The sequence below is a fragment of the Marmota monax genome, unplaced genomic scaffold (assembly GCF_021218885.2).
Source record: "Marmota monax isolate L192 unplaced genomic scaffold, Marmota_monax_Labrador192_F-V1.1 WCK01_AAM20220418_F8-fsc00132, whole genome shotgun sequence".
Taxonomy (NCBI): Eukaryota; Metazoa; Chordata; class Mammalia; order Rodentia; family Sciuridae; genus Marmota; species Marmota monax.
The window spans coordinates 6778714-6801842 of NW_026695199.1; the positions used below are offsets into that span (position 1 = coordinate 6778714).

A 23129-nucleotide genomic window follows, 5' to 3' on the forward strand; every position below is an offset into this window, starting at 1 on the left:
TTTTAAATTTCTGCACTGTGTGTGTGTGTCTCTCTCTGTGTGTAAAATAACCATAAAGGAAAAGAAATTAAACTTTGCTAATGTTTCACACAGATTAATACAGGATCTATCTTTCAGCTTGTGTCAGATGATCATGTGTTACTTATGGTACCTGAAATACCTTGAAGTAATTGTTGGAGTTCCAAAGTACTGAGGGGTAGCAGTAGTACCCTCATTTGTTTCTGGTTAACTTCCAGCTTGTTGTGATGTTTTTCTATTTATGTTAATCTGCTTATGGATTTATTAATTATGTGTTTCCAGTATGGACATATAGTTTAAAAAATACATGAAAGAAATCAGATTGTGTTTATGTTCTTATTTCTGTAGCACTGAGGATTGAACCCAGGGCCTCACACATGTTAGATAAATATTCTACCTCTGATTTACATCCCTAACCTTAAGAAATTGGATTGAAAAGAATAGTAACTCAGGTATAAGAGAACGGCAATAAAATCAAGCTGTTACTTTTATTCATAGTACCAATGGCTTTTTTTTCTCTTGTTTGTTAGTGCTAGGGTTTGAACCCAGTACCTTTCATATACTAGGCAAGTACTGTATCACTGAGCTGCATCTCTAGTCCAGTATAAGTACTTTTTAAGCCACATTAGGTACTAAAAATAATGCAACTAATCTGGTCTGACAAGAATTTGTCCAAAAGGATTCAAAATTATTGAAATGACAATTTGAAATTGCAAATGCATTCTATTTAACAACTTTTACTTTAGATGTATATTATGTTTGATTCTTCAGTTAGTGATAGTATCAAGGCATTCAATTAACAATCACCTGAGAAAGACAGGTGGAGCATGAAAACTGAGCTGATTTTAGGGGTGGGTTTTCTTTAAGAGAAAAAAAATATACAAATTTGCAAATGCAAGATCAGATGAGCATTTATTTAAAATGAGAAAAGAAGTCACAACAGATTTTTTGAAAAGAAAAGATTCAGAAAAATAGCACAACAATTTTATAAGTCAATTGCTTTCATCCCTTAGAAATAATTTTTTCCTGTATTTTTTTAATTGTATCTTCTTTGATCACCTTTTCACATGATAATTACTTTGTAATATTTTCTAAAGATAGAAAGATAACTCATACTTCCTTTAGCATTGCTGATCAATACTTGTTTTTATTTAAAAAAATAATTTGCTATTAGTAATGTTATGCAAACTTGGGGAACCTCTATCACATTTATATATAAGCTATAAAGTTTTTGACATACATATTTTATCATGAATACTGACTTTAAATGCTTGTCGAACTAACAATACTAATTACAGCAAATTAAAGTTTTTAAAAATGGTTGACATTATAATCTTCATAATTGTATAATCAAATTAATAAATTACACATTTTGACTTGATAAATACATGTAGCTATTCTGTAATAGGAACATAGATTCTTTATATTATGTTGGTGGCAATTTGGTGTGTCATTTTATCTAGAACTACCCAATTTCATCAGGGTAAGATACTGAGAAATGCTAAAATGTCTGATAAACTGGGATACATAAAACATATGAGTTCACATGTAGATATGTTCACTGATCATAGTGTCATTAGAGATTTATGTCTTACAAACACAGGGATTATGATAAATTTTGTTTCATCTGGTTACAATTAAAAATGACTAAAATTTATGATTTATTAAAAATTGAATATGTTGATAGGAGAGAATTTCCAATCAGAACGAGATCCCGTGCTTATAATTTTATATATCTGATGACTACAAGAATTTTCCACAGACTATCTTCTATTCTATAATTTCAAACCTTGTTTCTCTTTCACTTCCTGCATACTATTGAATATATCCATATATGATATGACCTATGATTCTTCACCTTTTGTCACTACCACAGTTGAAACAGATCCCGAAGGATCCCATCTCTTCGGCTAGCCTGAATTATTCTCAACCCCTCATACAAGTGTTGGTATTCCTATGTTCATGTGTTTGTCCAAGTAAATCCTCCATCCTCTAGCTTAGAAGTACTCTCTTCTTCTGGTTTACGCAAATCTTATCTATTTTTAAGTACCTGCTCTTCCACCTGACTTGTTCAGGCTTCCAGGTCCTCTTATTTTGTTAAGTGAAAGCGTATTTTCAGTGTGTTCTTAGTTCTTTAAGGCATCTCTTATGTTGTGTTTGTTCTAATGCACACATATCCTATTTTTGCAGTTTAAAAACCCTTTCATTTTTGCATCCCGATATCACACTCAAGTCTATGCAAATATTAAATCCTCTGTGAATATGTGGGAAATCAAGACCTTTTTTGGAAAAATCAAATTGAGGGGAGATATCTTTGGAGTTCACAGAACCTTCTGTGGGAGAAGGGTGTGTGAAAGAAGTCACGATGACAGCCTTTTCTTCCCAGTGACACAGTGGAGGACATTTCTCTCCTGCATATGCTCTCCCATGTGGAGAATGTAATTTCTATGATGAATATCAAGGGAGTGGTGTACACTAGTTCTCAAACTGTGACACTAAATGGAAGGGATGACATTATGTAGAGTCACAATTGCAATTAGTATGTTCTCTTTCCCAAACTAGATAATTCTGTCTTCTCAACAGCTTACTTTTCTGTGTATTCATCATAAGATCATATTTGTTAGCAATGGCAGATGGGAGAGTGGGGATGTGTCTGTCCATCTCATGCTAATTTGGCATCTCTGTAGAGAGAAAACATTGATAAAAAATAAATCCTGTTTTCTTTTTAAGTATCATTCTGGTAGCTCTTTTTGATTTTGCCTTTTTATAAAGTGCACTTTTGCTATCCTTCCAAAGATGTTGGTTCTTTTTTAACAGCAGAGGTCCTCCTTGCTCAGCAGTCCTCCAGGATCAAGAAGCAACTCATCCTAAAAGCACGAGATAGTTGGGAACTGCGTGACTTAAACAGATGATTAAAAAGCCATTGTCTGTGCTGTAGCTGGGTTTATGATGTCTTTTCATCTCGACACCTGCCAACATCTCAAGTTCTAATTAGCTGCCAATCAGGGGGAAAAGCTCAGAATAAGCTGCATTGTGCCTGGAATTACTATGTGGAAGTATATGCAAATGACTTGGGTTAAAGATAAGAAAGAATCTGTACTTCAGAGAATGAAAAGCTATATTAATCTAGGATTATCAAACACTGTAATGGATTCCTGACCATGTCGTGATGTCAGACAGAATAATACTGTGATCCAGAGACAGTCCAGCTCTCCTGGGCACAGGTGAAACATGCTGTCTCTGATCTGGCTCATCCCATTGGAATAGCATCGAGTGGAAAGAACCAAAGCCTCTACAAATCTGAGCGTGGCTGGGGTCCTAAACCCATGCGATCAGGACGAGCTCTACCCTGTGCCACCCACCTTTTCCCATCTGTATCCATCTCCCATTGTGTTATCAGACGCTCCAGATGGAGCTTCCTGTGCACTTGTTAATTATTATTATTATTTTTATCTCTTCACCCATAATGTCTCTAAATCTTCTGGCACTGCAACTGTTGTCTTTGTTGGAAAGAGATGACAGCCTCCTGAATGGTGATGGTGGCATCTCTTTGTGAGCTCCCAGGAGCAATGTGGATACTATTTAAGTTTTTAAAAAAATAATAATTACGTCCTGACACTTAAAAAAAGTGAATTTCTTTGTAATCAGTTCTAGTGTTTAGGATTGCTTTGAAATTCAGTAGGGTTCTTCCTTTAAACAGGGAGAAAAGATACAGCTTGTTTCCCTTGTTTGGGATCCTTTGGGATGAAAAGCACTATAGAAATGTAAGCTATTATTAATCCACCCCTTCTCCAGACACATGTCGACAGGGGCTTTAAAATGCGTATCAGCTGACGGTGAGACTTGGCTCAAAGTAAGCTGCAAATTTTTTAAAAATTTGCCCAAAGTCTGTCTGTTTCTGTGGAAATAGAAATGGCATCCTGTGGCTGAAGCTCTTCTTGGTTTTAGTAGTTACCACAGATTCAGCTGGATGGGTGCTACCTCCTGGACAATACTTAAAAGCCTTTGGATGTAGAAGGATAGATAGATCTTTGCAGATTTCCTCCAAAGCCTATTCCATAATAGAACCTTAAAAACTGTGGTTTCATCTGCAACTCCATATGGACATTTTATAGTAAGAAGGGAAAATCATTGGGTCTTGCCCATGTACCTGTACCACTGTGTCCAGTTGAAATTTTCTGCATAGTACTTTTTCCAGTGTTATCAGTGCTGAGGTTGACTTAATCCAAGCAATCTGAAAATCATGGTCTCTGCTATTGGGATAAGTACCTGCATGTGTGCCCACTGTGTTGGCTACTGCATACCCCCAAACAGATAAATATATGGGGAATGTGGTGGGACCTAGCAAGCTCTGAACATCAAAGGAATAGAGGCTACATATTGCATTGCATACCAGTTAATGTACATAGATTTGGTGGATTTCTGTTTTTACTAAGGTAAGGTTTGTAAAAATCTGGACTTTAAAAAAAATTTTAGGTTATAGGTGGACACATGTCTTTATTTTACTTTATGTGGTGCTGAGGATATACTAGGTGAGTGCCTCACATATACTAGGTGAGCGCTCTACCCCTGAGTCACAACACCAGCCCAGGGTGTTTCATTACAATTTGGAAATGGGTGGTAGCATTAAGCCTGTTTAGTTTATGTTCCTGAACCCTTCAGGGAGATTTAGGAGCCTTAAGTTAGTAACATGGGAAGCATCAAGACATCTTCTTAAGGTCCCACTTCCACCCTAGTTCATAAATAGCTCTGTGAAGCCCAAGCTTTATCACAGGTTTATTATCTATTCTCCTCAAAACTCAGTGGCTCAAGCAATAATCATCTATTTGTTCATGATTCTTTAATTTGGCTGTGACTTACAAGAATAGTGTGAGTCTGTCCCATGTGGTGCCAACTTCCAAGATGGCTCAAGAACATGGCTGTCAAATTGATACTCAGTTGGGATAGTAAGCCAAGGGCACTTCTGCTGGCAGGATTCCTAGGTTCTTCTCCATGTGGCCTTTGCATGTGACCAGTTTGGGTTTCCTTCCCTGGTTCACAGAAGTCAGTTTTCCTACATTGTGGTTAACTCTAACTAGCGTGCAAAAGCAGAAACTGCCAGACCTTGCTTAGGCCTCCTCTTGAAACTAGGACAGCACCATTTCTGCCAGTTTACAGGGGCAGCTCAGATTCAAGGGGGAAGGGCTACAGAGGATGTGAGTAGCAGGAAATGTGATACATTGGGGGCTATATATACAGTAGTCTCCCAGTTTGGTTCCTTGGTTCTCATGGCTCTTTCTTCCCTGATATCTCACTTGGCACCCTATCATTCGAAATTTGAGGGACTTGCCTTCCTCTTTCTAGAACTCTCAGACTGAAATTCTTCTTTTCAAACTTTATCTTCTTGGTAGCTATCCCATGCCTTCTGGCACAACCATTGCTTTTCCCCATGAAGTTTTCTGGAGCCTTCCTACTAGACTTCCTGGCCCTTCACTATACTTTTGAGTCTCAAACAGAGGCCTGAATATGCCTACATACAGGGACATGGGCCAAGGAGTGGGGAATTGTGAGACATATATATGAATCATCTTCCCTGAAAGATGACTTTACTTGAAAATATAGACTTAAAAATTCTCTTTGCAATCATTATTTTTATATAAAACCTTTTATATATATGTAAGAGCTAATGTGAACATGCTATTGAATAAAACATGGAATTGTATTGAATGTTGTTTAGATGGAAAAAAGGGTTCCAGGACATATGAAGCTTATTGTGTTTGCTTCAAACTATACCCCAGACTCCTGGGGTATGAGTGTGTTCTTCCATGTCACTGTAGGTCTGTTCACTTTTTGTTACCAGAAATTCTCCTACTGGTCTTGCTTTTCCTGCCATGATCCAGGTCCAGATGGGGTTACATTATTACATGGGCCTTAACTGTGGCAAGTAAAGTGCTTGTTGCTTACTTCAACTTTCCTGTGAAGGGGTTTAGAACGCCATTTGGTGAAAGAGGAGGAAATGTACGTGACTTCTGTTTCCTCTTTCTGGGGTCAAAAACTTGTTCTAAACTTTGCTTCACTGAAACAAAACTCCGCTAGGTAGCTCTGTGACCTCTTTCACTGCTTGATGTCTTGCCTCTTAGTACCACGGATCGAAAGAGTATTGTTTGAATGGAAGCTACAGCACCTGTGGATCCCCTCTTCTGCTGCTGTCCTTAGTATGGCAGAAGTATTCTTGTGGTGCTGCAAGGAACTTTAGTAATTCCTCACTTCTGATTCCTTGGTCTTTTGTGTTGTCTCAGAGGCTGTGCTATCACATAGGCTGAGTTGGTTACTATGGGCCCCAAGTCCTTTCTCACCAACAGGGCAAGATGGTGCCTGGAGAGTTTGCTGGTGAATTTAAGCTGGGCCTCAGGAATCTAGCAAGCTTCATCTCTATTGAGTACAGTGGAGACTGGGGCCTTCAGCTGCATGGGCTAGGATGATGAAGCCTCCTTCTAAAGGGGAACAGTGTGGCAGTGGACCATGGTGAAGACTTGCTGGGAATTACAGTTGCTTGAGTCTATTGCTGAGCTCCAATAAGTCTTTAAATCACTACAAAGTAATAAGGTTGTTCTTTAATATGCCTCAAATCTTAGTATAATTAAGCCCATGATATATATTTATTCTCTAGTTTACTATTTCTTTTTTTGCTTGGTTGTTCTGCTCTCAAGCTTAAAGGCAAAGGACTACTTTAATAGAAAGTTTCATTCACAAAGCAATTTCATTAAATATGTCCTGATGAAAGTGGCTCCTGACACACAGACAAAATGCACTGGAGATTTCTTATTTTGTAGATATTGGGCCCTAATAGAAAAAAAAAACCTTGTTAGATATTTCATAGAATATTCCATGGATATATTTTCCAAATTCATTTTTATATTTAACAGTGTCATAGCAGGGCTCTAAAAGATAGACTTCAAGCATTATATTAATGTGCCCTTGGAATGACAAACTAGGTAGTTAAGATGATTAATGGAAGCTATGTTTATTCACCACTATGACTAAAATGAAGCCAGAGGGGTCAATAAATGAACTCTTTGTGAAGGCCAGTGTTATCACTCCTATTAAAATATTAACATTGTCCCCACTGATCAATTTTTTTTAATATATATTAATTTAGTTTTCAGGCTAAGTGCTTTCCTAAATCTTGTGAAGGCAAATAAGATAAAACACAGGTGACATAATAATGGTCTTGGTTAGTGTCAACTTTTTTGCAACACTGTAAGCAAGGACTATGGGAAAGGACGGTTCTTAGCAGGAAAAGAGGGCTGCAACCCAGGGCACACCAAGACTTTGCATCTTTCCAGCTTGAGAAATCACTGCATAATTAAATCTCATTCAATTCATATTATCTCTAAAGATCTGTACAGTCAGTGAGCAAAGTTCTCTTGAACAAGCTAATCTCAAGGTTCACAGATTATCCAAACATCATTTCTTTTCTGGACTGACTGTATCTTTCATTTTTGCCACAGTGATTCACATTTCCCCGTCAGTAAAACTGGATTTTCTATTTTGTAGGAGAGAAGGAGGCTGGTGAATTTGTTGGGGAACCAGAGCAGAGGATACAGTTAGGAATCAATGAGTCAATAATGGGTTCATCTTTCTTTAACTACCAGTCATCATTCAGTTGGGAGAGCAGTGGTGATTAATCTAAATCATAAATCTAAGCTGCCTTGTGTGTGTATCTCTGTTTTTTATTGAAGAGAAAAGAAAAACTGCTTGTTACCCACACCTGGCACTGGCACTTTATATCCATTAACGACACCTGCCTTGCCCCACCCTTGGTGCCTGAGGTTGGGTGACACTAGTTTTTCATACTAAAACCATAGTTAATATCTGTCAGGGAAACTTGCAATTCCTAGGATCCAAAATGCTCAGGTTGGAGAGGCTTCAACCCTATGGGCCTCTTAGTAGACCTTATAGGTGAGCTAAGTCCGTATGCCTTTGACCTTTCAGGATGCCCGAGCCTACTTCTGACCTTGGGTGTCTCCATGTCTGTAAATGAGGATTTTTTTTCCCCAAAGCCATACAGATCACTCTGGCCTTGAACATGCTGATTCTTTTTGGGATAATCAAATTTCTGCTTTTCTGAGTTTTCATTGTCTCCCTTTTCTTTGATTATCTAGTGAGGCTATTTTTAAATGGGTTGTTTGAGTACAACATAGCATCTAATGGCATTAAAAACATCACCTTGATTGACTGTGAAATTTATATCTCAGATTTGACTTCTCTGGGATCTCTATACTTCTAAATTTAATTGCTTTGGATTTCCAATTTAATTTGTCATAGGTATCACAAACACATTGTTTTGATTTTTTCCCTCCAAAGTCGTTCCCTGCCAAGGCCCCAGCATGCTCATATCAGCTTCATTAAGTTGCTCAGAACCCCAAACATAGGACTAATTTTTGATTTCTCTCTTTACTTTCTCATGACCATCTTATGGTTTATTTTCAAAATATGTATCAAATATGGATAATTTTCATCATCTCCATTCCTATTACTGTAGTTCAAGACACGTCTCCTCTGTACTACTGCAAAAGACTCCTAAACTCCCACTCTTGTCCTCCTTTAGTATAATTCCAAGACCAAAGTGATCATACTGCTTCCTTGCTCAGATCCCTCAAAGGACTCCCATTGCCAACACGACCATGTCTACAATGCAGTTATGATATTTTTTTCTTTTTCTGTTTTGGTACTGGAGATTGAAGCCAAGGGTGCTTTACCACTGAGCTACATCCTTAATAATTTTTATTTATTTTTATTTTGAGACAGAGTCTTGCTTAAGTTGCTGAGGGTCTCTCAGTTGCTGAGGCTAGCTTTGATCTTGGGCTTCTCCTCCCTCAGCCTCAGAGTTGCTGGGATTAGAGGAGTGTACCACAATGCCTGGCCCTTAAGATCTTTTAAAGCTCATTTTATACTACTTTACCTCGATCATGATTCTCAGTTATATGACCACAAACATTTCAAGACTTGTCCCATTTCAGAGATTGGGTTTTTGCTCTTTTCTTCTCTTAAGATGTCTTTCCCTTAGACAATTGCCTGGCTTGATCTCTCTCACTTAGAGTCATTTTCAGCTCCAGTATCTTCACCCCTTCAGAAGTATCTTCTTAATCACCATGCCATAATGTTACATAAATTTTAAAACTTTTTATATTTTGTGTTCCACAATGGGAATAAATTCCAAGAATTTATTCAGGAACCTGTTTACCTTGCTCATTAGTGTCCCCAGCAATAGAACAACCTGGAACATATATTGCTTACTAAGTACTTAGTGAACAAAATAATCCATTTGTATGTATACTGTTATACTGTACTGGGAACTCAACTAGAGAGAATTAAATGAATGATCAGCAAAGTTCTCAAGCTAGGGTTTGGAGACTAATAGGAGTGTAATAAAGAAGACAATACTGGTAGCTAAGGTAGCTACTTTCTAACTTTTCTCATCCTTAGCTAGGGCTGGGGATTTGGCTCAGTGGTAGAATGCTAGATTAATATGAGTGAAACCCTGGGTTCAATCCCGAGTACCACAAGGAAAAAATAAAATATAAAAGCTTAAACCATAAAGTAGCATTTATGGATAGTTTTTATTTTTTATTTATCTTTTTTGTCTATTGCATGGGCGAGGTGAATATAAAATTGCATAATACACAATCCCATACACGTGTATGCATGTGTGCCTCTGTGTGTGTGTGTGATATAATAGGGTTAGGTCTTAGTAAAAAAGGAGTAAAAAACTTCTATAAACTATAGGTACTCATTGTTTTACAACCAGACCCAATTCATAAAAATGCTGCAATATACTTTTCAGTAAGCAATATAAGCTGTAGGAAAGAACTCAGTAAGTTATTTGTGGGCCTCATGAGTAACTTCCTTCTTTTACTAAAACCAAACAACATTAAAACTAAACACTGTGCCTAAAAGGAATGGGGAGCAATCAAACTCAGAATCTGAGAAAGAGAACTGTAATGTAACTAGGACCTTGTAAAGGCCATTTCCAGGTACCTGTGGCATTAGAACTCAAGTCAGGAGGTTCTTGCTGCATCCTGTTTGGAGAAAATAATACCTCAGTGATGCCATCAATGTCAGTCATCCCCCAGGACACCACAGAGGCCATATCTTGTCATAAGGAATTCACCAACCTGAGTCTCAGCCCCTTTGTGGCACCTTCCTGTTGTTCTCCTTGGAGATGATATTTAGCAATTGGAAATATGGTAGCATGCACTCAGCTCTCTCCAATCATTCCAAAGGAGTATTTTATGTTTTCTGGAGAGAATTTTGGGGTTGAGGGCGGATGGATTGGGAATTTTGTGGATTCTGTTTTAAGAAGCCTTTCTCTTCCTCTCCTTTCATATTTTTCTTCTTTAATTTCTTTGTTCTTCTTGCTCCTCCTCTATGTGTTCTCCTTCTCTTCCCCTGTCTTTTCATGTTCTTTTTTTTGTTCTCCTCACCTCTGTCTGCCTTTCCTAACTCTCCCCAGAGGTGGTGGTTAATGACAGTCACTGAGTAAGAAGCAGCCAGAGAGATGGATGCCAAGGTCAATGCTGGGGAACCAAACCACTTATCACAGTGATGCTTTTCCTTCCTTTTTCCTTGTTCTTCTCCCCTGGATGGACCAAGGTCGTGGGCTTTTCTGCCACTGTGCTATGATGGAGTGGAGTCAGAGAAAGAGGAAATAGGAAACAAATGGGGCTTGACTTAATCACATCAGGAGTTCAGTTGTTGGAATACCAAGTTAATTTATGGTATCATGGCATGGAAAATTATATTTCAGGATGCAGAATTAAATCAAGTCATATCTCATGGTTTTTCAGATACAGTCTTCTGAGGAGGGGACTAAAAGAGACATTGCAACCCTCTGTCTGCCCCATAGCCAGAAAAATAGTTGTTTTCCAAATTTCCAAGGCCTGGTTTGTTTTGGCTGAACTCCATGTGCCTGGTAATGGACTGGTCTGGCCTGGTTGTCCTAAGGGAGGATCAAGTACTTCCCACAGCAGTGACTCTAGAGGGAACGGAGCTGGTCTCAAATAAACCTCTGAGCTTGCCAATAAGAAACTCAGTTCTTTCTTCCATGCCCCTCCTTGCCAGTGGTACAGTAGTGCAAGCAGGTGACTAGATTCAGAAGCTTATTTCCTGATGCTGGGAGGCGACTAGCGGAATCACAGAACCTTAAAAAGGAAAAGGATTTTAGGGGTCATCAGCACTACCACTGACTGGTGTTCTTCCTTGTTCTCAGCTTTGCCCTCTACTAAACAGCGGCAGGGATGTGTGAGGTAGCACATGAGTATCTATAATTTCAGAAGCAGCTCTGAGGACTGGAAAACTCTTCTTCCTATTGCATCAGCATCTCTCTTTGTTGTAGGGTTTTTCCCATTGGTCACTCTTGGGGCTCTTTTAGGACCCCATGAAACAAATCTTAGATCTAAGAAAGAAAGCTGGGTTTCCAAACCCTCTAAAGGAATTAATTCCTTGAGGAGCTCAGGAGAAATAGCCTCAGATCCTTGAAGCTGATGTGAAAGAAAGTGGGTAAAGCAAAATGTGTCATGAAATCAGTGAATTTTATCAGAAGGCTTATTTCTCTTTATTGAATGTTCTTATTGATTCTTTAGAAGATGGCATGAAGCCACTCTTTGTTATTATTATTATCTGAAAACCAAGGGTCTAAAATAGATTCAATATTAAGAAAAAATTATAAGGAAAGCCCTTAAATTAAACAAGAAGTATTGGAAAAATGATAGTCTTCCTGAACTCCTTTCTGATGTGATTTTAGAGCATTGGTTCACAGAGGTCATAGAAATCATCTCTTCTAGCAGGAACAGGAGGTCATACATTTTGTATGTTAAAAGCGCTAAGTGTTAGAGCATTAAAATCCTTCATCAACTGGATCTAGCTAGAGAGGAGTCCTCTAAAATCCTATCAGGTGTGAATAAAATTCTATAACTACTCTTGGGTATGAAGGAAAATTCTACTCAATTTCTCATCATTTATTTGTTCAACAAATGTTTGCTAAGCACTAATTGCATATTGGGCACTGTGTTCCATATGGATGGAAGTTGAAGGGAAGCCTCTTTTACTCTCTGAGGCTTAGCCTGGAACTGGTTTTGTCAATTCTGCTGATAGGTTTGGATGAGATTCACTATTCCCTAATGGCTTTTCTTTTTCTAGCGGTATGAAAATGCAGGTAGGGTCAGAGTTTTACTGGCCTACTTTCAATAATAGCATTATTTTTTGATTCATCAAATGAAACCCCCAAATCCAATTAGCCATCTGGCTTAACTCAATTGTTTATCGATTAAGTGTGAATTCCTATTTATATTAATATATGTACTTATAAATGCTTACCTATAGTATGTGTTCATAAACCATTTCAATGTCTCAATGCTCCTTGCATTTTATGGCTGAAAAAGAGAATTTATTGTTAACATTAGGTGTTGTTATGAAAATAAATGTTAAGCCCTGAGAATCCTTGGTGTGTAAGAGCAGTGAGTTTTTGTACACAGTGATGTTGCCTAGGGAAACACATATCTGGAAACAGAAGAACTGAACTTGAGTTTGGGGAGTAAGTAGGTAGCAACTAGGTTCTGGGGAGAACCAAGAGCCATCTGGTAATATGTGTGGGGAAATGGATGTCCTTCTCAAAAATGGAGATGGTCTGCGAGTCCTGTTCCTTTGGGACCTAAGGTTTAGGTTCAGCCAGAAATAGTGGTATGTAAACACCCTGATTCCCTCATGTGCAGGCAGAGAACTGAGCCAGTAAATACAAAGAGCCTTTTTTGGTCAGCAGAAGGCAAACGAAAACTCAGTTAACTGAGTTTCTTTCTTTCTTTATTTTTCTTTTTTTACCTAAATGGAAAGGTAAATTCAATTTGCAAAATGTTACAAAGGTCCTGCCATTCAGCGTGACAAGCAGAAAAGATGATTTAGAAAATGAAATCCTTTGCCTTATCCCATCAATGACATCTGACTAGCAAATTCTTCAAATAAGTACACAGAGATCAAAACGAGAGAGGCGTAGGTGAGAGTGCTTTGGGCCTTCTGACCCAAATTCTCCTTTGACAGCTTTGTCTTTCAGGTTGCTAAGTGCCTTGGGACCGCCCTCTGGCTGGCTTTGCCCTCCTATTCCTTTTCAGACATTCGCTTCAGTTTGCTTCTCTGTGTTTTTCTTCTATCTTTTCATAAGTCTGAAGAAATCTGGGGATGATGAGGAAGAATTATAGTGTGATAAGAAGTGTTGAGGGGGGATATTCTTCTGTTTGATAATTCATGCCTCAAATTGTTCTTGGTTGATTTTGTTTCATTCCTGATTGGAAGGAGTTGAAGATATCCTACATCGTCCAATACAGAAGCCAGTAGACACATGTGGCTGTTTATATTCAAACTTAAAGTAATTCAAATTTTGTTAAAATTTTAGTTCTTTAGTGCACATTATCCACATTTGAAATGTTTAATAGCCACATGGATGGTGAGTAGATAGAATACATCCAACATCACAGAGTCTTCTGTTGGACAGCACTGGTAGTCTAGGTCTACTGTAGTCTGGTTTACTGCTGATCTCTTCCATCTCCCAGTATATCCTCTGAAATAACTATTGGTCAATCCTGGCTCCTAGTGTTTTTGTATTTTAATGCCACTTCTATAATTCCTTCCTTCTCTTCCCTCAAACACACACCACATACACACACACGCACGCGCACACACACACACCAGGCACACATATAACAACAGGCACACACTTTGAGAATCAAGAAGAGCAAATAAATTCAGCCTGAATTGAGTTTGTTAGGGTCTACCTAGTTTGGTATGTGGGATAAAAATATTGCCTCCCTAACGCATTTAAATTGAATCTATGTAAAAATAAGGTTGCTTGAAAAAATTTGAGGATTCAAACAGAAATACACTCTTACCACATATGACTAACATTTTCTGGGTGTTTGACTTACCCATGCATTCCTAATAACAAACTTCTTACTCATTTTAACAATAAATGCACTCTCTATCAAGGGGCAAGTTGTGTGGTTACTAATCTCACTTTAGCTGTAGCTGGCAGCTAGATTGGTGCAGTCCTCCTGTCCTGCCAAGCTAATCCTCTTCTGGATGTCCAGGGTGATCTCTGATGAAATCTTTATGTATTCTCTCTGACAGCCTTTGTTATCTGTGCATTTATGACTTACCCTTTTTTTTAAATATCACCTTCTCTTTCCTCTGTTTATTCCTTTCCTCCTATTTTTTAGTCCTCTATTCCTACTCTGTGTGTTCTTATTTATATTTTTATGCTTAAGAAATATTTCTTTCAAAGAAGTTGAAAAACTTTAAAACTATGTATATAAGGGTATATATAATGTGTATATATACAGTTTAAGAAAATAATATAATATATGCACAATTTCCTATCAAGTGGCTAAAGATATGAACTAGATGTTTGCTGTTATGTTCTTGCCCTGCTGCATTCCCTACTCCCCAGGGATAACCATTATTCTAAGTTTTGTGTTAATATCTTCATATTTTCTTTTATTTTTAATACCTTTACTCCACACACATACACACACACTTGTAAATACTATAGCTTATAATTTTCCCTACTTCTTGAACTTTGTATATGCCATAATGTTGTATACATTTTTCTATTACTTGCTGTTTTTCCCCCTCTCAACATTACATTTGGGAAATTCTTCGGTGGTAGTGTGAGAGTTGGTTCTTTTACTCAGAATTAGGTTTTTGAGTAACATTCATATTAGTGTGTACATCTGTAGTTCATTATTGTTATGTATGTGCCAGAATCCATTGTATGAGAATGCCACAATATAGTTACCTATTTTATTCTTGATGGACATTTAGAGTCTTTCCATTATTTATTTTGCTGTTATAATGTAAGGTACTGTGGCAATCATATATTTCTTGCTGCACTTATGAATGACCTCTCTGATATATTTATCTAAGGGTAGACCTGCTTCACACTTTCTTTGAACTTTTTTCTATGCTCATTTCATTTTCTTCCTCCTCCTGATCTCATGTTCTATACTCAAAGCACTCTCCATTGACTCCTTCACTAAATAAAGAGGATAATTATTTTCTCCCCAGAACAGTGTCATTTTGGAGGAAAACAATGGGTTTTCTGGAAGTACTAGGAAGTGGTGAACAGACACATCTGGCTTTAAAACCCAGTTTCTCTATTTATAAAATGTGTGACCATGGGCTAGTTATTTGCCTCATTAAGTTTTAGTTCTTTCACCAGTAAAATAAAGGATAATGCTTTTTGTAGAAAATAAAGGACAATGCTTTTTGTAGAGAGTGGTGTCAGAATTAAACGAGATAACACAAGGAAAACCTTTAACCCCTGGATGGAAGAAAATAGGCAGTCAATGTGTCTTGGCTTTTTTTTTCTTCATCCATATTGGAAATAAAACCTTCCATTGTCTATACCATGCCTTTCAAGGAAAAGGCTAGAGTCCCCATCCGTTCCATTGATCATTAGTCAGTAAAGACACAGATGTGTTATCACAGCTACTCATTCACTCCCAGTGTCTCTCATTGGCTCTCTAGTTCCTGCTCTTGCTCTGACTAACAGTAGGCTGGAGGCATATAATAAGGATGGGCAGTATGCAATGTGGGAGCATCAGTGGACATCTGTGTAATCTAGTACAAATGAAAGGTGATGAGCAGCCAAGTGAATGAAACAATGGCGTACTCTTGGTTATCTATTCAGACCTACCACAACCCAGCACAAATACAGATTCAGAATAGGTATGACTCAGATATTTTTTTTGGGAAAGATAAACCCTATTGGGTCCATGTTAATCTCAAGTAAGGGGCTAGAAATGGCCAAAGTGAGGGATACTTGTGAGGGTCTGATTGGTTCAAGGACCTTTGCCTCTATGGATTTGATAATAACCTTTTTATATCCCTGGAAATGATCTTATGCCTGTAGTCTTCAAAGGCTTGATAGATATCTCTGGTTGGAGAAGTTGTGGTTTTGCACTGAGAAGCATGCCTGTAGGCATGCTGTGAGGAGGGAGTGGATGTTGGTTACAGGAATAGTGTAGAATCTTTCATTTGAAAGAAATATGAAAATTAGGACAAACAAAATGAGCTATGTGGCATACATTGCATAAGAAATCACTAGTCAAATTCATGATATGTTTTAGAAAAAGGAGGGGAGAAAATGCTTGTACAAGGAAAAGTATAGTTAGGAATTATTACAGGAGTACCTGGCCTGTCAGTGCACGATCAACAAAGAATTCTGGGTAAGTTAGTTAACAATTTGGGTTGACAGAATTGGGAAATCATTATGAAAATGTGTATTGGACTTGGCTAGAAGGAAAACAGGAAGAAAATAATAAATAATCTATTGACACTCCAATGTAAAGTAGAAACACTAGAATACATTAGTGGCAGTCAGGAAGATAAAGGTCATAATGGTATATAATAAAGAAAGAAACTGGGGAAAATGTAAATTTATGCTAATTAAAGAAAGTGGTTGTAAATAATTGATCATTTCTTAGTCATACATTTGTGAAGAAAAATTTGATGATCCAAATTATGAAAAAGATTAACATATAATATGAGCCTATTTTGTGTATCATTTTGAAAATGAAAAAAACCCCCTGAATTTCATCCATAAATCATTTCATTTGTTTAAATTGCCGATGGCTATAATAAAACCTAAAATTTCAAACTGTGGATTATAACTCCTGTAATGGATCAGGTAATCCATTTAGTGTACCATATGGGGTATTTGAAAATAGAGTAGCATAGAAATTATCAGAGTGTCTTTCATAAAATAAGGGGAATTACTGTTTTGTTACATTATTGTGTGTGTGTGTATGTGTGTACACAGTGGGTTTGTGTTTGTGTGTGTGTACACAGTGGGTTTCAAAAGTTCAAAGCCACCAACACAGATGACTTCTCATGTACCCTTGCAATGATTCTGTATGTTAAGCAATTTGAGTTCTGTAGATGGAAATAATTTTGTTGGGTTTCCCATAATTCTTCCATCTAGGAATATTATTCCTTCTGTGTTGCATAGAGTTTTAATTGAACATCTCCCTTTTAGATTGCAAAAAGTTGTTAAATTGTTAAAAACAAACCAAACAAAATAAAACAACAACAACAAAAACAAAGAAGAAACACCATGGATCTCCTTTTAAAGTTGTTCCAAAGCTGTGGAGCTTGTAGTTACGATTAAGGGAAGCTCCATGATATGCAAACATTTTTTCCATGCTTCTCCTCTTTTGTTTCATAGCATGAGTTCATCGAATGATCTGTTTAATTAGGGGGCACTCTAAGTGCATCAATTAGAATTAAATACCTGTATGTGTTTTTTTAAAGTCCATTTGGTCTTGCAGGTATTGGAAGCTTTTCTTTTCATTTTTTTGGTGATAAATGTATGCATAAACCTTGCACGTCATGATTCTTTATAGAGCAGTTAGTACAGAATTTACAAGAATACACATGATCTTTGCTGGCTTTTCGCACATTGATTTAATAAGCAGGAGCCCAGTCTACCCTTCCTTATTATGTTCTTTTGCTATTATCCATAAAAGCCCAGTTTTGGACTTGTGGGAATGATGAGAACTGTCTCAACAGGCCAACTCTGTAGCTTGTAATTCCATAGAGTGCTGCCAACGAATTGCTGTGATGGGAAGTGAGGTAGGTTTCCATATAGCCTATTCTCTGCATTGATTGGAGATTTTGGTAAACTTCATGAAGGTTTTTGACATCTGATCACTGTTTGATGAGATGAATGAGGTTGTTTTGATCTATAGCCCTAACAAAAACTTCATTACTGTGTGTGTGTTTTTTTCCCACTCTGTGCACAGTTAGGTGTACACCTCCTGTATACCTGACATGTTTTTGGTCTTTGTCCCATTCCATGGTCATGAATTTTACAAGTAAAAAATTTTAGGGATTTAATCACAATTGACTGATATTTATCATTGGTATAAAAACAGTAAAATTATACGTTGAGAGCTGCTAGCAATGACCAAAAAAGCACACACATTGTATTCTTAGGCAACTGATATTAAAAAAAAAAAAAAAACCTTATCAGAAGAGACATAACATCCTTGAACAATTTGAGGCTTAGAGTGAAGCCATCTTTGCTACTACTAATTTTCTTCTACGGATTTCTTGCATTTCACCAGCAGTAGTTTTGGGCCTCATTTTAGCAATGCTGAGATGACATTTCCTTTCTGCTCTAAACACTTAATGGTTTTAATTAATGGTATTTATTCAGCTCATGCTTAGCAGTTTTATTTTTTGCAAAGTGATTTATAATAATTTTTATTAGTTATTCTAAATTGAGATTTAGCATGTCATAAAGGAAATACTTTATGTTTAAGAAAGGAAGCTATTCCTACCCAGCATTTGTCAAAAGAGCATAATTATAACTGCTTTACTTATGGATTGTTTAATTCCTTAATCCATAGAATGTAAATATATTACTCCAACCTGCAATTATGAAAGGTCTGCAAAGCTGGAATTGTGAAGTTAAACTGATTTCTATAAGAATTCTTGAAATCAAGATGAGGATATGTCTATGGCTAAAACACTATTAGAGAAAAAAGAAGTTGGATTGATCATATAAATTATTAGACAGTAATGACAATCGACATTTAGTAGTGCATTTAATTAAGCCATACCATTTAGAAATCAAGAGTATCAGAATAATGGTATCATTTTTACTCCTGAAAACATATAATAAATATAATATGTATTAATATGTTTGTAACTAGACCAAGCTGGTAATTGGAAAATACCTTTGGCATGAAATGAAGCAAAATTCTCATGGGCATGTTCATTTTTGAATTAAATATTCTAGGTTTTGTATATCCGGATCTTTTGTATACCCAAAGGACAAAAATTTAGCATAAATAGTACATTATTGACTTTGCACTTATTACTTTTGTATACATTGTAGAATGTAATGCGCAAATGTAAAGATTGGAAATTAGAAAATTTGGAATGAAATGTGATATTCTAAAGACATTAACTCAGTACATGATTTTCAACTGATTTTTCATTATTGGAAGACAATCCAATCTTTAGATTATGTGTTCTTTAGTTTGCCTTTTGTCCTTGCTTTTTGGCTGTTACATTACGTGTGTAAGGATCTCCCCTAGAGAAGGCTTTGCCAAGGGAGAAGGGACAAAATGCTGACAGCTTCCCTGCTTACCCGTGTTTCTGAGGAAGGCAATGGCAGGAAGAGGGAAATAAAGCCAACTAAAAATGCCAGGGAAACTGCCACTCACTTTATTTAAAGCCATATTTTTCAGAATTTAAATGCAAATTTTAGGCTACCAAACAATGAAAAATGAATTTTATGAAAAATTTCTTTTCCTGGTTACTATGGTATTCATAAGAGAAAGAAACCATAAACAACCATCTAGGTTTATGGGAAAAGACCCAATTAAAAAATTAGAATGTCAGGCAAGCACATCCTGACTCAGTGTCTCTTTCTCCTCTCTCTCTCTCTCTCTCTTTTTTTTAAAGGAACATGTAATATAAACATGTAGCCACACAGCATCTGCATAGATATTAAATATGATAAAAAGATTTACGAATGTACAACTGTGACCTGAATGAAAGGGCATGTCTAAACACAATGAATCCAATTTTCTGCTTACACTGGCAAAGAAACCAACTACTGTGCCTAAAAAAACAGTTTAGTTTTATTAGCTAAATAAACAGACTAATCAACACCACTGATCCCCTGTTCCCACTTACTCAAAGCTTTTTGAAAAGCTGGGATGTTTCTCAAAGACAAGCTACGGATTTCTAATGCCAAAATGAGGTTTTAAATACTCCAAAATTCAAGTGATGGTTTCCATGGTGACTCCCCCCAGCCACTTACTTGGAATGGAAGAGTGCTTCCCCTTCAAACATCAGATCCCCAAGTCCCTTCAGTCCTGTAGCAAAGGGCTGAAAAAGGAATGGCTGACTTTGAGAAGGGTATTTGGTGTTGGCAAGCTCTTCTTATGTCAATACAGATTTCATTTCCTCATCAGACCAGTTTCTGGACGTTCTATTGGATCTCGTTCTTTCTTTGCCACCCATGATGTTTGTGTTCTGGTCAGGGCAGAGGGAGAGTATGTATAAAGTGTGGGTGGGCCAGCAAGGGGTGAATTAGCTTGTGTGTGCTTTTCAGATTCACCCAAAGGTGAATCTGATGTGAATTGGAGAAGAGAGTGCTGAAGTGGCAGGTTTCATTATTTTTTACCTGGGATACCTTAAAGGGCCAGTCTTTTTAATCTATGAAACACCTGGGTGGATTTCATGGTGTTTCATATGTAGTTTATCAAATATATGTGGTTTATTAATAAAAAGCAAAAAAGATTTTTTTAAAGTAGAAAAACATGGAGATAAAATGTGTGTGTGTGTATATATATATGTATGTACATGTATAACTTTATATAAATTTATATAATGAAAATGGAATCATGCCTGAACTTACCCCTCTGCAGCTTCCTGATTTTTCTTAATATTGCATTGTGAATAGCTGAAAGGATGGACCATATCATGTTTAACTGATTCCCAGGTGGTTTTCAATTTTCTTATTTTATAACTTTGAAGAATGATATGGAGTATATCTTTGTGTGATATTCTCTTTCTGTGACTTGGGGTCAACATTCTCCTGGGAAAATTCCCAGAAATACCTTTTAAAGTTTTTAAAAGGTTTACTTTTATTATTAGTCTTTTAAAAAAGGTTTACTTTTATTATTACTCTTTTCATTAACTATAAAGACACAATACTTTCTGTAGAGTCCTTTGTGTCTAAATGGTGATCAATAAGACTACGTGAAAATGTGGATACAGCTTTCCCAGGCATATGCTTTGATCTTTCTACAGAATTAGAATTCAGAAAAGAAGGATTTGGATGTCTGCAATATGGAATATGTTATAATAACTAATATTTATTGAATGTTTATATATCAGACTTTCTGAGCACTTTGCATCTACTTATTCACATACTTTATACAGCAAACTGATGAAGTGATACCTTATACTTCTGACTAATTGTGACTTAGGTCAAAACAACTAGTAAATGACTAAGGTCATACAACTAGTAAATGGAACCTGTCATGGTTCAAAACAATGTAATTTGAGTCTAATATGGACAGTTAATCACAACCCAATGTTTTTTTTCATGTTGACCATCTCTAGTTGTAAGAAATTAAACTCACTTGCTTTGGTTTTACCTTATACGTGCGTACTTGGGTAAACGATAACTCAACCTGTGTTCCCCAGAATCACAGGGGCATCCAATTGCAAATACCAATTTGTTTTCATTGCCATTTTTTTGAGGCTTGATAAAATTGTAATTCTTCTACTGTACACTGATTTGTTCTCATGTGGAGCATTTTATTTCTACATTTGATCTTAGCTAACAGGCTGAGAAGCAATTCTATTTTATTTCTCTAGCAATTCAATGAAACATGAAATGGTGGGGGAAAGGACAATAATGTCATAAATGAGGGAGGCATCATGAGACAGAAGGTAGAAGGATCAGGGCAAGGGTGGTAGCTGAGAAAAAAGAAGAGAACTATATAAAAAAGCAAAATCAAAAGCATCACAGATGGTGCATAAATCAAGAGTATTTATCAAAAATACCCACATTGGTGGTGTCTAGGAATACATATATTTGCCACTCTTGAAGTGTCAAAACCAACCAGTAAGCAAACCCTGATAATTTTGAAAGGGTGTTACACTAATTTTCCTACTGGCACCCACTCTTTTATATACTGGCTAGTTGATTAAAATGAGGATTTTTTTTAAAAAAATTATTTATTCTAAGTAGGTATATATGACAGCAGAATGCATTTTGGTACATTGTACACAAATGGAGCACAACTATCATTTCTCTGGTTGTACATGACATAGTGTCGCACCACATATGCAGTCACACACGTACCTAGGATAATGATGTCCATCTCATTCCACCATCTTTCCTGCCCTCATGACCTCCCCAACTTCCCCTTTGCCCAATCAAAGTTCCTCTATTCTTCTCATGCCCCCCTCATCCATTATGGGTTAACATCCACTTATCAGAGAGAACATTCAGCCTTTTGAGTTTTTGGAATTGGCTTACTTCACTTAGCATCATATTCTCCAACTCCATCCATTTACCTGAAAATGCCTCCTCGGTCTATACGCAAAGGACTTAAAATCAGCCACATCAATTTTTATAGCAGCTCAATTCACAAATAGCTAACCTGTGGAACCAACCTAGATGCCCTTCAATAGATGAATGGATAAAGAACTGTGGTATATATACACAATGGACTATTACTCAGCATTAAAAGAGAATAAAATGAGATTTTTGATGAACTCTGAAGGAGGATCTATATTTTGGAAAAGTAGAGTACCTTTGATGATAAATTTACCCTCCAGATCAATATTAGAGTCTTAAGAATGCACAAAATTGCAAAACTCACACATTTCTCCAATACTGATTAAGGCTCTGTGTTTGAGCAGGGATATGTCCATCAGGGGCCAGGAGGAGGGGAGACTTCTGGTATTTCCGTCTCAATTTTTTTTCCCTTATGAAGATGAAAAGGGAGTGAGCCAGGGGGTTCTGATATAGACATCAACCTGAGCTCTTCTCCACAAGCAAATATGCTTTTCACTGTGCATTAAATAAACAATTTGTGCCATTTCCCTAAAGGCAAGTACAGTATTATAGAGTGGGAAAAGTTGTCATGTGGCAATCTGATTATTTCATTAACTTACTCTACAAGAACATTTATTGCCCCACCCAAGCAGCATCATCCCATCCCATTGTTATGTTTTACTGAGGGGATGATGTCAGTGGCAGGGAATGTGGAGATAGGAAAGTCGTCTGCAGCTGCCCATTCCTTTACGTATAGAGGTGATGGCTCACCAGACTTCCTCAGGGCAGATTTCTAGCTTGTCTCCTTCAATGATGACTGTTGTTTAATCTTACCGTAGCTGGTGTATTGACTTTTTGTGTAATCGTTTAATATTGATCTTCCATAGGAACTCTTCAGTAAGCTTCATGAGGGCAAAGACTGTACCATGTCTTGTTAACTGGGGTTTATCCCCACTGCTGAGCATAGTGTTCAATACGTACTACATTCTAT

At 37.0% G+C, this 23129-nt stretch overlaps 1 protein-coding gene and 1 long non-coding RNA gene across 3 annotated transcripts in view; one reads left to right on the forward strand and one right to left on the reverse strand.

Annotated features, from left to right (window-relative positions):
* Nucleotides 1-23129, forward strand: part of Slc4a4 (solute carrier family 4 member 4) — a 406144-nt gene that overhangs the window by 26163 nt on the left and 356852 nt on the right. The gene's annotated exons all lie outside the window — the stretch shown is intronic.
* Nucleotides 1146-20151, reverse strand: LOC124082303 (uncharacterized). 2 transcript variants are annotated; one of them, XR_006848322.2, is made up of 4 exons: nt 19883-20151; nt 12376-12431; nt 10015-10079; nt 1146-6840 (listed from the first exon to the last, which is right to left on the reverse strand). It is a non-coding gene; the product is annotated as an uncharacterized LOC124082303 (long non-coding RNA). The 2 variants fall into 2 exon arrangements; XR_006848321.2 differs by having other exon boundaries at nt 10039-10079; nt 19883-20149.